This window comes from Mya arenaria, chromosome 8 (assembly GCF_026914265.1).
Source record: "Mya arenaria isolate MELC-2E11 chromosome 8, ASM2691426v1".
NCBI classification, from domain to species: Eukaryota; Metazoa; Mollusca; class Bivalvia; order Myida; family Myidae; genus Mya; species Mya arenaria.
In genome coordinates this window covers 44,414,022-44,427,452 of record NC_069129.1, presented here as the reverse complement: position 1 = coordinate 44,427,452, position 13,431 = coordinate 44,414,022, and positions in this window count along the sequence as shown.

Sequence of the window (13,431 nt, the reverse complement as noted above, 5' to 3'; positions counted from 1 at the left end):
TCATGGGGAAAACCTGGTACCCTATTTCTATTAAAAAGAATCTATGTAAAAACACTTTGCCAGTGACAATTCACATGTATGAAGATAGGGGCTTTATTATAGCATTGAAAATGGCTGACTAATAATATACCTTTTAGTGATTCTGGAGAGAAGAAAACTGACAAATGTTTTATTTTGCTGTGCCACTACTTGTTTGTTTATTAGTTCAATGGGAAAATATCTATTTTTATAATAGGCATTATGTTCATGTACTGTTCTGGTTAAAACAAACACACTTCGACCATTTTTCATCGATGATTGTGTTAATATATTAACATCGGTGAAAATTTCCAGTATTAATACTTCATTTTTTGAGAGAAAAATAATATATATAATATTATTTGTAAAAGGCTACATTTCAGAAACCAAGCACCTCTTGTTTAGTATTTTTGAAGCTTCAAACTTAAACCATGTATTTAGTAACCTCTTATAAAGTAATAAGTTTAAAAGTTTGTCTTTGATTAAGTATGGAAAGAGATGGTTTTCCTCTTGAGTTTTATTTTGATTTTTTACAATGCCTAGTTTCATTCTGTCGGAAGAGTATTGCCAAAAATGGCATTTAATGTTGAGCTGTGTGATAATGTTACATTAGTTGTTTGATTTTGAAGAATTAACAGGATAAAGAGAATATTGCTTTCCATTCTGTGTTCAGGAATATACCATACATAAAATATCCTCAGAAAGAGCAACATATTCAAAGTGCTGAATGGGAGTTTTCCCATCGATATTTTTGCATATATCTCTTTTTCTAGTTCATTGCAGGAAGAAGTATTTTTTTTGTAATAGGACAAGTAGTTTTCCTTCATTATGGTAGCTAGGGGAAAACCTGGAAGTCTATCTATTACAAAACATCTATGTAAAACACATTGCCAGAGACAATTGACACGCATGTAAACAGGGGCTTTATTATAGCATTGAAAATGGCTGACTTTTAATATACCTTTTTATGATTTTGGAGAGAAGAAAACTGACAAACGTTTTATTTTGCGGTGCCACTACTTGTGTTTGTTTATTTGCTCAATGGCCAAATTGCTATATTTATATTATGTTCATGTATTTTTCTGGTTAAAACAAACACACTTCGACAATTTTTCATTGATTATTGTGTTAATATATTTACATGGGTAAACATTATCAGTATTGATACTAAGTACAGAATATTGGAGAAAAAGATAATACATAATATTAATTGTAAAAAGTACATTTCAGTTACCAAGCACCTCTAGTTGAGTATTTAGAAGTTTCAAACTTTAACCCATGTATTAAGTAACCTCTTATTAAGTAATAAGTTTATAAGTTTGTCTTTATGGAAAGAGATGGTTTTCCTCTGGGGAGTTTTCACAATTCCGAGTTTCATTATGTTGACGAGTATTGCCAAAAATGGCATTTGATGTCGAGCTGTGTGATAATGTTATAAATGTGTTTGATTTTGAAGAATTTACAGGATTAAGAGAATAGTGCCTTCCATGCTGTGTGCAGGAATACACCATACATAAAATATCCATAGAAGGAGCAACATGTTCTAGTAAAATCTGAAAGAACGGTGCTGAAAACATGTTTTTCTACCTTATGAGACGATAGTAGATGGCATCAAATCTTTTAGCAATTACCAATCATTTAATATTTACGCATATTCAGCAATTAAATAAAAGGATACAATCATGTTATCAGTAATTGAAATTTCCCATATGCATTATTTATTAAGTATTTAAAGATGTTTTTGAAAATATATATATTTTTTTTTTAATTTTAAGTTTGTTATACATATGTATGTTTGGATTTTGAAAACGAGTACCACTCGTTTCGCTCAAAACGCTGTTTATGTGAATATTGCAATTGGCGTAACTATGTCAGAGGGTTGTAATTTATTTAAAGATAAATAAACACAAGCTGAAAGTAAGCCTCACTCCCCGTGTCTCGATAAATGTACTGCTCTCTCGTCTCGCATGAGGTAAACAAGAACTTTGCCCACCCGCTGCTGGTGTGGATGCCCCGTCGCCTGTGGGCGATCAAGGTGAGCTGTCATGTGCCGGAGGGAGCTGGTGACCGCTGGTCCGCAAGATGTGGTGAGGGAGGTGCTAAACCTGACTGGCTTCTACTACGCGGTAACTGCTGGTCCGCAAGATGTGGTGAGGGAGGTGCTGAACCTGACTGGCTTCTGCTACGCGGTAACTGAGGATCTGCAATGTAAGTCTTGCAACAAGCGTTACCTGGCTTGGAGTCAGTCTGTGCTGAATCAGCTTGACGTCGCGCACCGTAACCTGTTCCCTGCGGTGCTCACATACAAGTAAATATACAGTACAGTATTACGGTTAGAACTTGAACGCACTACATGCACCGTACGCCCGGTTGTACACGAACTAATGTCTTTTTCAGGTACGCGTGCGACGTCCCCGCGGTCACCCTTCTGCGGACCAGGGGAACAGCGCCAACCAGCTGCGCCGGAAGCTGGAGGAGGAGCACAGCCAGGAGTGGATGACCAAGACCCTGCACTTCCTCGCAGACTGCCAGTCTGTCTTCGACTCCAATGTGGTCGCCAGGCAGGCCGTGAACGATCCACCCCAGTGAGTTCCGGTTCCCCAGGCCGCGTGGCTCCAGACCGTCTACTGCCAGGACATAATGGGTAGGGTAGACGACATAAAGGCGGCGATTACTTCGACATTCGGTAGGATCCTTAAAATGGATTCTACCAAGATTGGTTACATCTGATCTCGAGTGTGCATTTGTTTCCATTGCTTCCACTGTCCAGTTCACACAAATCAAACTGCCGTCTTGTTTCCACTTCAGGTCGCAAAGAAGTTGGCTGGCCAGAGCCGTGTTGCTGATGAGCGTCCTGATCAGCAGAGCAGGCTACGGGCTGGCGAGCATGGTGGACGGGATAGTGGACCGCTACGACAGAGCCGCGGAAGACCCGCCCCAGGTCCTGTACGTCGACCGCGACTGCTGCGGCGACTCCGAGATACACAGGATGTTCCACGCATGGCCGCTCATTAAGGTACGTCTGCTGGTTGCTCCACAGATGCACACATACTGTACCCACTGTTCATGTCGCGGCTGTCCAAGGCCATCTTCGAGTGGAGCAGCGAGGACCTGGAGAAGCTGAAGGAGGCGCCAGGTGGAGCGGCCCAGCAGCGAGGACATCTGCCACTGGCTGACCAAGCGCGAGCTGGCCGTTCTGCCGGCGTCGTACCCGCGGAGTCGAGGAGAACACCCGCCTGATCGGGGAGCTGATGGAGGCGTTCATGGGAGACCAGGGCAGGGACACGAGCGTAGTGGCCCTGTTTGACAACGAGGTGATGACCGCCATCTGGGACAGGCAGAAGAGGCACATTGGCTGCATCGAGGACCCAGAAGGCATCTCCCTCTACACCGTCACGGGGACCTCAAAGAAAGGCGGCACCGTCCTGTGCAGGTACCGGTGCGCTCGTGGCTCCGTGTCCCTGAAGTCCTTTCTCAACCGCCCACTTCCAGGCCAATCTGCTGGACGGACTGATAAGATGGAACAAGGACAGGGGAGAAGGAGGCTACAGGCGGAAGCAACTACAGCGGCCAGTTGCAGGACTCCGTGAACAGGTTGACCGCATGTTGATCCCGGACTTCAGGCCTCCTAGGGCTTATACTGGTAGGTAGCACAGATTTACTCCTCGGTATTAACAGCTGACTATGTATTTATACTTCTCTAGATTTGTGTATTTAGTACTCTAACCACACTGTTCTTACCTGCATCTCAACTGTCCGCCATGTTTTTCAGGCGAAAAGATCGGGCTAGAGTATGATGCGGCGTCTGCGAGGTTCGAACCAGAGCCAGGTGCCATCTCCATGGATGACGAGGCAGAGGGCTCCAGGAAGAGGAAGACCCCACTCTGCCCCCCGTGGATGAGGAGCAACTGAGGTCAGACCCTGCAGCCTTCATGAGACCCACGGCCCTCACCCGGATCCTGAAGCCACCCCAGGCCCAGCCATTCCGGGTTCCAGTAGCGCCACCACCACCCATTACCTGTGCCAGTGCAACCATCATCAGGAGACCAACAGCCCAGACAGAGTGACCCCACCGTGTCTCTGTCTCAACCACGAACACAGCTCCTTCCATTGCTGACTTTTCTATCTCGTGTTTTCAGGATGCCGTCGGTCCAGACAGCGTTCTGGGATGGTAGACCAGATGGCGGATTACCTGCACACGTTGAGGGATCAAGAACTAGCCCTGACCGACGACCAGGCCGCCCACATCATCCGTCTGTGGAGAATGCTCACGGACTTTGACAAGCAGCCTACCGATCCGAAAGCCCGCCACCGGACCCAGATCACGAAGGTATCAACTGCCACCTACAGGAAGAAGGGTGCCCAAAGTGTCGTTCCCGGTGTTAATGCTGTGAACCAGTGTCTGTTATCCAATCGTTGACCTTTTTCACTGTAAAGTAAGCCCTGTCTGATGTTCACAAAAGATATGTCATGTTTTACAGGACCATATGAGGAGACAGCGAGGGTCCCGCCCAGAGACCAGACGCCAACCGCATCATGGCCAGTCTGGTGATCAAGATCTGCGGGTCCCATCCATCTACCGAGAAGAGGGCCGGCCAGAGGATCGATCGTTGGTCTTTGGTGACCAGGACCTACCGCAACATCATGCGCCTCGTGGTGAAGTAGCCGCGCGTGGTGGCCGAGACCGATCTTTAGTTGTTTAACATGAACAACGCGTAGTCTTTTTTACCATTGTGCATAACCCTCCCTTTTTCTACTTTCAGGCCATGGGTTTGCCATCTTGGGGCAGGGCCTCTCTCAGAAAGACTCCCATGGCAGCTTCCCCGCTCCAAAAAAGCGCGTACCTGTGTGCGAGTGGCCCCCGATCCCACCCGGCCAGGAACTGCTTTTCTGTCCGGCGCAGCCTGATTTGAGCCACGAAGGTGCGCAAGCGGGTTCTGATGCCTAGCAGTACACAAGACGCCGCCAAACCCGGACTCCCTGTACGACCGGCAGCCACTGCCAACACCTGTGCCCTTCCCCGCCACTGCGGATTCCTTGCCTTCCATTGCCAGGTCTACCCAGTGGTACCACAACCAGATCTTCAAGAAGAAGCTGGAGGGCCAGTACGTGATGAAGTACACCAAGCAGAGTGCCCAGCGGACGTACACCTGCCGCAAATGTGGTGAGCTGAGGAACGCCCAAACTCTGACCCGTACTACGACAGGTGGTCCTGCGTAGAGACGGCCCTGGTGACCCCGGATGAGTTGCGGTTCTCGCAAGTGATGCAGTGACTGGCCAAGAAGCAGCGTTAGCTACAACAGCAGACAGAAACCCTCATCATTGTGACGAGTGTCAAATCCTGATTGTGACAGTGCAACCCAATATATTATGACAGTGCTTACCCCGAGATCGGCATTTTTTTGGCATATAACTTAAATTTAACTGAATGTTTTTCATTTTAATTTGTATTGACTTGTAATCTGTTTGCAATTTCGACCCAGTGGTATAATTATCATATCTTTAAGAAGCTGGAGGGCCAGTACGTGAAGGAATATACCAGGCACAGAGCCCAGTGGAAGTACACCTGCCGCAATGTGGTGAGCTGAGGAACGCAGCTGGTTCTGCGTAAAGACGGCCCTGGTGACCCAGAGGAGAGGCGGTTCTCGCAGGTGATGCCGCGACTAGTCAAGAAGCAGCGGCAGCTAAAACAGCAGGCAGAACCCTCATCATCACCAGACCATGACAGTGATTTAGTGCATTGATAGTGACCGTGTTAAATCCTGTTTTTGACAGTGTATCCCAAAATATGACGGTGCTTACCCTGATATTGGCTTTTAACTTTAAATTCAACTGAATGTTTTACATTTCAATTTGTATAGACTTGCAATTTATGGTTTCTATTTCGACCTAGTGGTATCACAACCTTATCTTTAAGAAACTGGAGGGCGAGTACTTGAAGGACGTACACCTGCTATAAGATAATTTATTGTTCTTACAAATGTTGTTATAATTTCTGTTTCTTTTAACATATCTTAACCGTATTTTTGTTTGCCACAGAGACACACAGCTATCATTAACAAGGTTTAAATTTAGTGAAATGATTTAGTATCTATGTAAACTCGCAATGAAAATGTAAACGCAATGAAAATGTAACTACACAATACATACACATGCTGTGTCCGCATTCGTTCGATATAGAAAAGGAAATGAATCAAAATTACACCGACAGTCTTTTATATATGAGGCAGAACTGCAGTTTAAAAAGGTCTTAAAGATAACATCCAACCATTTACGAACTGCTACGCATACCTCGACCATAAAATTATATTGAAAAACTGCCAGTTAAAAAAGGTCTTAAAGATAACATTCAATCATGAAGATATATTTTAATATCGTAAAAAAAGTAAATGAAGTTATCATCAATTGAAGTCAACCTTGACCATTACTACTATCAGATAACAACAACACCACTTGTACTTCAAACAAAAAGTATCGTAAGTGTATTTAATACCTCCCAAATTATGCCATTTTCAGGAGTTAAATGAACATGAATTTTATCTTCAAAAACACTACATGAATCGTTTAAAATAGTAAATAAAAATCGGATAAATTTACATTTCACCCATTCGTGCATGGGCGGATGTGGATGTTGTAATAAAGGAACAAAGATTACGTCAATATCTAAGTCTAGTTAACATAGAAAAATAAATATCAGCTCCTGTATGTTCACAAGTTAAATTATAGCATTTTTGACCAATTCTAGGGACCTTAATAATTCGTGCATTAACGGAACTCTGTTTTTCGAAAGGAACCGAGTTCCTTATATACTTTCAAAAGTGGTATTTTAATTAAGATATGGCAGTTCTATTCGGTTCTGCTCACAAGCCGTTTTGGTAGCAATTTTAACTATTAAGGCCCATTATTTAGTTAAGCATAGGTGGATGTCACTGGTAACCAAATGAACCGTCCAAAATGTAAGCAGCACCAACATGTAATATCTTCACGTGTGTGAAAAACTACAGAAACAAGCTAAGTTGTCAAAAGTTTAAACACAAACCCCGTTTAATGACACAAGGTAAAAGTTTAAACATAAACCCCGTTTAATGACACAAGGTAAACGCCAAAGACCCAGAACACTAAACAATACAAACTAGTAACATGGAACAACAGCACAGTGCATATATACTAAAACTAGGTATGTTTTTCAAGGAGTGTAAGGTACCGCCTCGGAACAGTGAGTAAAATATAAATTTACTGGGTTTTTTTAACCCGTTTACTTGCACAAACCTCTTATCTCAACAATACTGAATAAAGAAAAAAATGGTAAAATGTAAATCTTATCAAGGTATGCATTAATTTGAGGAAACTAAATAATAAAACCTAATACTTAGTAGCTTTTGAAAGAACTTACCAAAAATACGATGCGGTCATCGTTGAAACTATGAACCTAATAGTAAAAGGTTTAACACCTTGTGATTATAGAGTTTAATTATAAAAAGCATCATTGTACTTAAAACTGGGAACAAATTAGAAGCGACACATACATAAGCTCTTCTTATGATTACCTTTGTAATATATTTGAAGAAAAAGACGTCACATGCTGGAACATTCCGAGACAGCCAAAGACGGTTTTAAAGACAGCATGAATCTGCAAAATAATAATAAAATCAAAGGACTGAAAGCTTATATAGTATAAGGGTGGTATATTCAACCCACTTGAACATGATTTTCAAACTCATTGTTTTTTAAATTTCAAAAAAAGTCTTATAATTCCGAACTAAAAATTATAATACCGAAAATGTGTTGTTTTTTTTATAAATATGCACTTTGTAATGTATAATATACTAACATGGTATTGAACGTTTCTTTACCCGGGTCACGTAATCATCTAATTTCTCAGTTCTAAAGAATTTTTGCAGATTAACAGCCATCGGAATTTAAGGATATGAGAACCATCTTCCAAATATCCGACCTAAGCCCGCGAAGAAATTCGCCGATCATACGAATGTTTTGACTTTATTCCCATTTTCCTGTTTTCCTAGTTTTTCTACCACCTTTGACTTCCGGTTTATTATTGTTTTCGTCCAATTTGTAACATGCGATTTGATTGGTCGAATGAAAAGTCCTCATTGGCGGCGTATTAAAAATCTCAAATCGTTACCAAATTGAAATTCTATCATGTTGGCCTTTCTACTCCATTAACAAGCAAATCATGAATGAAAGTCCACATGAAATATGAAGTTGCAATGCAATGGTTATACTGTTTAAGGCATATTTATAACAAAAACAACGCTCACTTTGCACTCAATATAACAAGACATTTCTTATATACTGTATTGTTTTAATAATAAATAAAATAAAAATATACATATTCACATAATAGGATACATTCTTTTCGAGAGAATCATCTTCTGGTGTATTTTCCAATGTACTAGTCAAAAAAGGTGAGAGTGGTTTGGTGGATTAAGATGTCTGCCTCCAATCCAAGAGTTATTTGGTAATATCCAACCTGGTGACAAATGGAACATTCTGATGACCTCTTGAATGTACACAGTACTGGTTTCCAGGGGCGTAGTTAGCCTTCTATTAATGTGGATTCATAATTGTGCTGGGGGGGGGGGGGGTACTAACATTTTGAAAACAGTGGAGCAATCTGGTGTATGCTGGGCGTTCTTAGGTCCTTTGCTACTGGAAAATGGACAGTTTAAGGACAACAAATCAACAAATTTATTTTCTCTGCAGATCTTTCCTACAAAATAGCAAACAAATACGGTTCGATAATGTGAAAATCACCCAGATTGTCTTACACAAGTCTAATTTTCTGTCCCTTTTGCCATTGAATTATATAATTACATCCTCGATCATAATGTATATATGTTTGTGACATCATGTAGTCAAACAAGCATAGTGATTCTGTAGCTTTGGATGAACTTATTTTTTTGTCAAAATCATGTGGATTCAGCCGTGTATTTCGCGTAAAGGCAGCTACGCGCCTGGGCCCCATTTCAATGAAGACCGTAAGGTTTAAGATCGTAACTTTCTGACGTAAATTGCGTTTCAATAAGAATATCTTAAGGAAATTATCGTAAATTCTGGTCGTAACTTGACGGCGGCATCTAGCCTCTCTTAAGAAGCGTAAATATGTCGGCAGCGTTCGGCGTTCTTTACATGGCAAGAGATAACAATGGGATTGAGCGGACGTATCCGGCAAGGTAGCCGATTTCCGGGAAGATCTTGTCGTCTTCGTAGGTTTATTCGGTAAAAAGACATGAACATTACATGGCACGTCATAATGCAGACAAATTATAACATATCATTATCAATGCATAGACAATAGAAACCATGAAATGCACACACAATACCAAGGATGACACAAAAAAGAGAAAAATGATTTTCACTTATTTCCATTGTGGTCCTTGAAAAATTGGTGGCAGTAACCATGGAATAGTCATGTAGTTTAGCAAAATTGTTAAATACAAGGATAATAAATCTAGACAAGTTATAATCTTATATCACAGATAATTAATTGCATAAATTATATCACAGAACTCATTAACATTATTACTCTGCATTCATAGCCTATTACACTGCATTCATGGCCTATGTATTGTAACAGAAGACTTGAGATCATAATGTATGGAATAAAAAAGTGCCATTCAAAATGGCAATACTGTAAAGCAATATTAATATCACAATGAGATATGATAAGATATAAGGAAATACGTGTGAATAAGAACCCTACATGCTAATAAAAATGAAATTATTATGATAGCTAAAAATAAAAAATTATTCTATTAATATCACAATGAGATATGATAAGATATAAAGAAATACGTATGAATAAGAACCCTACATGCTAATAAAAATGAAATTATTATGATAGCTAAATATAAAAATTTAAAATGATCTTTAAGACTGCAATAGGTACTGTTTGATGGCAGACTTGAAATGGTTAGGTTTTGAAATATTCCTTATATTTTGAGGAAGACTATTCCACAAATTTATGCCATTATTTGTGAATGTCTTTGCCCCAAAACTGCCAACCTTAGGCTTGGAGAAACGACCAGTGTTAACAAAGGTAAAACTATCCGCAAAATGATCAGACACTGGCTGAGCTACCTTATTAGACCTTGTACAGCAACCGTGCACATCACTTAGCGGTTTAAAATGTTCACCAAGATACTCAGGGGCAAGGCCATTCTTTATCTTATGGACATGACAAAGCATAATTTGCTCTACCCTTTTTGACACGGGTAGCCAACCTAAACTTAGAAATTGCTCTTGACCAACATGAGACATGTTATCCATCTTTAAAACAAACCTGATCATCTTATTTTGGGTAGTCTGGAGTTTATTTTTAAGTGACTGGGTAAGACCTGGATACCAAAAGGAACAAGCATAGTCATAGTGGCACTGTATAAGGGACATAACCAAGAGTTTTCTAGTGTGCATATTTAAGAATTTACTTTTTCTGTATAAGAACTTCAACCTGGAGTTTGCCTTACTAATAACTGACTTGGCTATGGACTCACCAGCCAGACTCTGATCTATTTTAGCACCAAGGTACTTGACAAAACTTGATGGAGTAATTGGCACCCCATTACAAGACACATTAAGCTGGGGATTAGTTTGGGCTTTGAACCAAACAATACTGATTCTGTCTTGCCAAGGTGTAGGGACAGTTTGTTGTCCACTAGCCACTCACTAATGAGTTCCAGGTCACTTGAAAGAATGGATTGAATTTCTGATATGCTTTTACCAGCTACTAAGATGCCCGTATCATCAGCATAGAGTAATATTTTATTGTTAACCACAGCGGCCATATCATTAACATAAATTAGAAATAGAAGAGGGCCAAGGATGGAACCCTGAGGGACACCACATGTGACAGTGGCCTCGGAGGACAATGTGCCAGATACGTCGACAATCTGATGGCGATCTGAGAGATAGGATTGAAACCATCTAACAGCGTCAGCATGGAGACCTATAGCCTCAAGTTTCATCAGTAAAATACCATTATTGACCGTATCGAAGGCCTTCTGAAGGTCAAGTAGAACCATTCCAACCATTTTACCTTCATCCATCTTAAAACGAATGTAATCAGATAAATGGGTAAGACATGTGTCTGTGGAGAAGCCACGCCTAAAACCGGATTGGTAGCTGTAGAGAAGTTGTTTATCATTTAAATAACCTTCTACCTGATCATATATGACCCTTTCAAATATCTTTGAAACAATACTTAAAACTGAAACAGGGCTGTAGTTACCAACCTCAGTCCTGTCACTTTTCTTATAAAGGGGAATAACCCTGGCAGACTTGAGGTCATCAGGTACAGACCCCTGGATAATGGACAAGTTCACAACATGAGTGAGGGGACAAGATATGATAGAAGCACTATCCCTAACAAACCTAGCAGGAATGCCATCTAAACCTGTAGCCTTATTTGCACTCAGTTTATCTAAATGTTTTAAAACTTTATTTTCAGACACAATAGCAAATGAGAAGCTATTATGATTAACAGCTTTATCAATATAATATTTGCTAACAAAACTTTTACCATACTTATTCAAGCTTATTGGAAGTTTTTCAACAAGTTTAGAAGCAACTGTAGTATAAAATAAGTTAAACTTCCGGTATCGGTTGGGGAGTGCAGAGGTACGTGAGGTTTTGGCCCTGATATCAGAGGATGTATCACCGCAGACATATCGCGAACACTCAATTTCGGCTGGGACCAACGTTTACACTTCAATTTACACTCAAGGATAAACTTATCAATTTGAAGAGCTTTAGTGTTTCGTTGGATAAGGTTCAGCAAGGTTATACAAATGACATAATGCTGCTTAAAAAGGTGGGAATAGGCTAGTTGTGTATGTGTCCCTCGCTCGCCAAAGAAACCGTTGGTTCAATCCCAATCAGGGGTACATTGATGAACTTGAGAGTGATTATGTCTTTAAGCTATCAGCTTTCATTACAATCAAGCAAAAAGAAAATATATTTGTCATAGAAGATAATTAAACTGGAATGTTAGAACTGTTGTTTTTTTTTTCAGTTTAATGTAACTGTTGTGTTTTATGGGGTTTTTTTCCAGCAGTTCTTTATCAAACAAAATGTTGACTTATCAAAATAACCTGTGTTACTGTCTTCTTTGCCACCATCGGCCTCTGCCTCACTGATGCTTATGTCTGAAACGGTAAATAAATCACTTAGAACTTAGTAAAATCACCATAACATGTTTCTTTAAATGTGTATAAGAAAGATGTTTTGAGACATTCTATGTAAAGATACGTTCATTTGATTGTAAATAACTTGACAATACAGATTTTAGTCATATTTTGTTTCTGATCCTCTTTTGGCAAATGCAAGTAAATGTAAGGTACCCACACCTGCAAAGTCTAATGTTTTTAAATTCCTACATTAAGAAAGTGCAATTTAAAAGGACAATACTCCTATGTGTACACTTAATTACATATTTGTTTATTGTTAATAAATTTGTTTTTAATGTTTATTATTTTGTTATTGAATGAAATTCATTCAACTGTTAAAGTTATCATGATGAGTTGAACAGTTGGCGGTGACAGTTGACCCTGAAGACTCGGATGACCAATACTTTTTCGCAGCAGGAGGCTTGCATGAGTCTGAAATTTCATGATAATGATAAATATCTGATTTATAGGTTGATATAAATTCAGTCAATAAACTTCGCAACAAAATGTACGGCATGACCTATATTATAATGACTGATACTTTGGTAAACAAGAGTTGAAGTTAATTGATAAAAATTGCATAAAATTCTTACAATAAATTTAAACACTATCTTGTCGGCCTCCAATGAACTTAAAATGCTTATAAGAATGCACAAAATAATTAATGTATTAAGTACATTTATTTGTACATACATTATATTTCACTCAATATATGCAATTTAATTTACCTTCGTAAACATCCACTCCACCAGCAACCCCTGTCACCATTTCCTCTGGGATTACACTCAGTATCTCAACCCCTGTCACTATTTCCTCTGGGATTACACTCGGTATCTAAATCCCTGTCACCATTTCCTCTGGGATTACACTCAGTATCTAAACCCCTGTCACCATTTCCTCTGGGATTACCCTCAGTATCTAAACCCCTGTCACCATTTCCTCTGGGATTACACTCAGTATCTAAACCCCTGTCACCATTTCCTCTGGGATTACACTCAGTATCTAAACCCCTGTCACCATTTCCTCTGGGATTACACTCAAATGCAAAAAGAATTTTGTAGTAATAATCAACTCCTTTGCTGGATCTGACCATTACTACTTATTTCTGGAATGAAGGTACGTACCATTCCCGTAGACCGGAACAAGACAATTTATGCAATAATTTTCCAGTGTTGAAATGAAAAATGATAATGAAAATTGTCCGACTTAAAATAAATCATGCTAAGAC